Raw genomic sequence first — 5,846 nt, forward strand, 5'->3', positions numbered from 1 at the left:
CCTTATCAGAGGCTGAGCGTTTGAGTAAATCTCAAAGGAAACAACTGAACTTTCGCACAGACCCCACCATGATCACAAGCAGCCCGGGTGCAGCTGGGGTAGGTGCACGTCCCTTCCGGGTTAAGGGAAAGTCCAGTCCAAAGCTGTCTGCCGGGAGGTCCTGTGCCTGCGGCTGTCTGGGTCTTATGAGTTCACAGAAATACCCTCTTTGCTATCCACTCAGTACAGCCATCCTTTCCTACCCAAATGGCCCCTGCCCCTGCCCCCTTACCCCATCTCAGCAGGTTAAATCAGGCCAACCGAATCTACCCAACAAACCATCAGAGAGACTAGAAAGTGGAAGAAGACCACAGGAAATCTCCGTTCTCCCACTGCTCCACCCAAGCCCTCCTGTCCTACCAGGAAAGGCTCAAGCCCAAGTCCAACCTGTGCCTCACCTGGAGAAAGGTAACCACCCCAAACGGTGTCTGCACGGGCTGCATCTGCGGGTCCTCTGTCAGCAACATGTGCTGAATTCTCGACTCACTGTTATCCAAAGGGCTATGCCAAGACACGTGGTCCCCGCTGCAGAAGGTGTTCTCTGTGGACAGAGGTGAGGGTCCTCAGCGACCGAGGCCCTGCAGCCAGGCCTGGAGCCCGACCCGGGGTCTCAGAAGCCCAGGCTGGGAGGCTTCCCAGCCTTCCAAGGTGGCCCCTGTGAAGGAGGGGACGCATTCACTTGGATGGGAGCAAAGAGTATGGCTACTGCCCCCAAACCAAGCACGTTCCTGCTCGCCAATTCTGCCAGCCTTCAGTGGAAGATGACGGGCTGCCAGTGTGGCTGCTTGCTTGGCCTGGCAAGTCCAAAGACTTCTGGCATCTTTGCTTCCCCAGCACCTTCACTTATTCGGGCGGCGGGGGGCAGCCACAATCGGGTCTGCCAAGAAAGAATAAAGTGCTTTACTGTGGGACCATCCTGGCCAGAAGTCCACAGGGAGGCTGGAGGGCAATAAAACCCTCCACCTTGGAAAAACATACCAGGATTTCTGTGCAGCTGAAATAGTGTTCAAATAGGAACTCCCTGCCTTGGAGGGCTTTTGAGATCTGTCACCAGTTTCTCACAGGTAGACAGATTCAGGGAATAGTTCCTCATTAGATGGAGGTCTGACTTTGCCTCACACACCTCGGCCTAGATGTGCAGCCCGGAGGGGCAGATGTTCCCATGAGGACACAGGCATTGGGCCCAGGCTGCCCAAGAGAAACGTGCAAATACGGCCACCCTGTAGTCTCACTGTTGCCCTTCACACAGGCCCGCTGCTTTAAAGAAAGATGTTTAAGGTACCACAGCCACAAGGGAAAAACACCCAGATGCTATGAGGTCTCCCAAACCCTAGACTCTCGCCTTGGGTGTCCTTCCACAGGTACTCTGCATTTACTAGCCTATAAGCATCTATAGGTCCTCTCCATTTTTTTTCCTTCACACCATTTTGCACATTTCTTTTAAAATTATGTATCTTGGAGATCATTTCATATCAACACATAAAGAGTTACCTCATTCCTTTTTTTCCCCAGTTTTATTGAGGGGAAATTATTATTTATAATTGACATATAACACTGTATTTGTTTAAGGTGTACAACATAATGATTTGATATATGTATATATTGTTAAATTATTACCACAATAAGCCCATCACCTCACATAGTTACAAATTTTTTTTCTTGTGATGAGAACTTTTAGGATCTACTCTCTTAGCAACTTTCAAATATACAACACAGTGCTGTTGACCGTAGGCCACCATGCTGTATAATTACCTCCCCAGAACTTATAACTGGAAGTCTGTACCTCTTAAGCCCCTTTACCCATTTCACCTACTCCTCCCCCACCTCCTCTGCCCTCTGGCAACCACCAGTCTGTTCTCTGTACCTATGAGCTTGGTTTTTGTTTTGTTTTCTTTTGTTCGTTTGTTTTATATATTTTTTAGATTCTACATATAAGCGATATCATATGGTATTGTCTGTCTTTGTCTGACTTATTGCACTTAGCATAACATCCTCAATCCATGCCCCAAGTGGCAAGATTCCATTCTTTTTTATGGCTGAGTAGTATTCCATTGTGTATATATACCACTTTCTTTATCCATTCATCCATCAATGGACACTTAGATTGTCTCCATATCTTGGCTACTGTAAACAACTCTGCAGTGAACATGGGGGTGTGTGTATCTTTTCAAATTAATGTTTTTGTTTTCCTCAGATACACCCAGAAGTTGGAATTGCTGGATGACATAGTAGTTTCTGTATTTCATTTTTTGAGGAACCTCCATACTATTTTCCAAGTGGCTGGACCAAGTTACATTCCCACCAACAGTACATAAGTGTTCCCTTTTTCCGCGCTCCCACCAACACTTGTTTTCTTTTGTCTTTTTGATAACAGCTGTTCTAACAGGTGTGAGGTGATATCTCACTGTAGTTTTTACTTGCATTTCCCTGATTAGTGATGTTGAGCACATCTTCATGTACCTGTTAGCCATCTGTATGTCTTTAAAAAAAGGTCTATTCAGTTCCTCTGCTCATTTTAAAATCAGATAGTTTGTTTTGGCTACTGAGTTGTATGAGTTTTAATTTTTTTGTATGAGTTATTTTTATATATTCAACATTAATCCTTTATCAGCTGTATGATTTGCAAATCTTTTCTCCCATTCAATAGGTTCTTTTCATTTGGTCAGTGGTTTCCTCTTCTGTGCAGAAGCTCTTAGTTTAATGTAGTCCCACTTATTTATTTTTGCTTTTGATGTCTTTGCTTTTGGGGTCAAATAAAAAAAAAATCACTGCCAAGACCAATGTGAAGAAGTTCACCCCCTATGTTTTCTCCTAGGAGTTTTATGGTTTCAGGTCTTACGTTCAAGTCTTTACACCATTTTGAGTAGAGTTCTGTGTACAGTGTAAGATAGGGGTCCAGTTTCAATTTTTTGGATGTGGCTGCCCAGTTCTTCCAACACCATTTATTGAAGAGACTATCCTTTCCCCCATTGTATATTCTTGGCTCCTTAGTAGTAAATTAATTGACAACATATGTGTGGGTTTATTTCTGGGTTCTTTACTCTGTCCCATGGATCTATATGTCTGTTTTTACTTATTTTATTTTACTTTTTAAATTTATTTATTTATTTATTTATGGCTGCGTTGGGTCTTCATTGCACGTGGGCTTTCTCTAGTTGCGGTGAGTGGGGGCTACTCTTCGTTGCAGTGCGCAGGCTTCTCACTGTGGTGGCTTCTCTCGTTGCGGAGCATGGGCTCTAGGCACGCGGGCTCAGTAGTTGTGGCTCGCGGCCTCTAGGGCACAGGCTCAGTAGGTGTGGTGCACGGGCTTAGTTGCGGTGCACGGACTTAGTTGCTCCACAGCATGTGGGATCTTCCCGGACCAGGGCTCGAACCCGTGTTCCCTGTATTGACAGGCAGATTCTTAACCACTGCACCACCAGGGAAGTCCTATATGTCTGTTTTTAATGTCAATACCATACTGTTTTGGTTATTATAGTTTTGTATACTGTAACTACCTCAATCTTTTTTTTTTTGCGGTACGCGGGCCTCTCACTGTTGTGGCCTCTCCCGTTGCGCAGCACAGTCTCTGGACGCGCAGGCTCAGCGGCCATGGCTCACGGGCCCAGCCGCTCCGCGGCATATGGGATCTTCCCGGACCGGGGTACGAACCCGTGTCCCCTGCATCGGCAGGTGGACTCTCAACCACCGCGCCACCAGGGAAGCCCAATCTTTTTTTTTTAATAATCATGAAGTAAGTTTGTGTTTTTCATCCTGAAATAGCTGAAATTGTCGACTACTTCATCCTTTATATAGCTGTATAGTAGTTCACTGTCATCTGTTACTTATTTTATTTATTTATTTATTTGGCTGCATTGGGTCTTAGTTGCAGCACATGGGATCTTCATTGTGGTATGCGGGGTCTTTCATTGTGGCGTGCAGGCTCTTCGTTGCAGTGCACAGGCTCTCTAGCTGCGGCACACACGGGCTCTCTAGTTGTGGCACACAGGCTCAGTAGTTGCAGCGCATGGGCTTAGTTGTCCCTCAGCAAGTGGGATCTTAGTTCCCCGACCAGGGATTGAACCTAAGTCCCCTGCTTTGGAAGGCAGATTCTTAACCACTGGACCACCAGGGAGGTCCCTGGTCTATTACTTATGATCTGGGAATTTCAACTGTTGAGATCTCTTCACTTTTTATCAATATTTAAAGTAAGGCACAGCTCCAGGCAGAGCCAATCATAAACCCCCAAATTTCCCAATTTCTGCTTGGCCCACTCCTCCCAGATTTTCTCTCCTTTTACAGTAGTGTGTGTCTACAAGCAGCATGCATGATCTGCAAGTAAGAAAACAATACAACAAGTAAAAAGACTGAATTAGTAATTAAAAGCTTCCCCCACAATAAAAAGTCTAGGCCCAATGGCTTCACTGTAAATTCTACCAAACATTTAGAGAAGAATTAATACCAATTCTTCATAAACTTTTGCAAAAATTAAAAGAATAGCTAACATTAATTCATTCTATGAAGCCCTGATACCAAAACCAGACAAAGGCACTGCAAGAAAAGAAAGCCATGGATCAATATCACTTATGCATAGACACAAAAATCTTCAACAAAAATACCAGCAGACTGAATACAGCCACATATAAAAAGGGTTATTCACAATGACCAAGTGAGATTTATCCCAGAAATGCAAGTTTGGTTTAACATAAGAAAATCAACATTATATACTATATCAATAGAATAGAGATTTTTTTTAAAAATCACATGATCATCTCGATAGACACAGAAAAAGCATTTACCAAAATCCAATACTTTTTTTAAAAATGAATTTATTTATTTAGTTAGTTAGTTTTGGCTGCATTGGGTCTTCGTTGCTGTGTGGGGCTTTCTAGTTATGGCGAGTGGGGGCTACTCTTCGTTGCGGTGCACGGGCTTCTCATTGCGGTGGCTTCTCTTGTTGTGGAGCATGGGCTCTAGGCGCACAGGCTTCAGTAGTTGTGGCGTGCAGCCTCAGTAGTTGTGGCTTGCAGGCTCTAGAGCGCAGGCTCAGTACTTGTGGCGCACGGGTTTACTTGCTCTGCGGCATGTGGGATCCTCCTGGACCAGGGCTTGAACCCGTGTCCCCTGCATTGCCAGGTGGATTCTTAACCACTGAGCCACCAGGGAGGTCCCAAAATCCGATATATTTTAATGACAAAAACACCCAAACTAGGAATAGATGGGAACTTCTTCAACCTGTTAAAGCATATCTACAAAAAACCTACAGCTAACATCATACTTGATGGTGAAAGACTGAATGATTTCCCTCTAAGATAAGAACAAGACAGAGTTGCTGCCTCTCACCACTTCTATTCAATGTGGTGTTAGAGGTTCTAACCAAGGCAATAAGGCAAGAAAGAGAAATAAAAATCTGGATAGATTGAAAAGGAAATAAAACTATCTCTATTAAAGATGACATGATCTTATACATTGAAAACCCTAAGGAATCTACTTAAAAACTATCAGGAAAAACAAGTTCAGCAAGATTGCAGGGTACAAGAATAACATACAAAAGTCACTTGTATTTCTATACACTAGCAAGAACAATTTGAAGGTAAAATTTATAAAATAATTCCAGGGACTTCCCTGGTGACACAGTGGTTAAGAATCCAACTGCCAGGGCTTCCTGTGGTGGCTTCTCTCGTTGCGGAGCATGGGCTCTAGGCACGCGGGCTCAGTAGTTGTGGCTCGCGGCCTCTAGGGCACAGGCTCAGTAGGTGTGGTGCACGGGCTTAGTTGCGGTGCACGGACTTAGTTGCTCCACAGCATGTGGGATCTTCCCGGACCAG

The sequence above is a fragment of the Physeter macrocephalus genome, chromosome 20, assembly GCF_002837175.3.
Source record: "Physeter macrocephalus isolate SW-GA chromosome 20, ASM283717v5, whole genome shotgun sequence".
Classification (NCBI taxonomy): Eukaryota; Metazoa; Chordata; class Mammalia; order Artiodactyla; family Physeteridae; genus Physeter; species Physeter macrocephalus.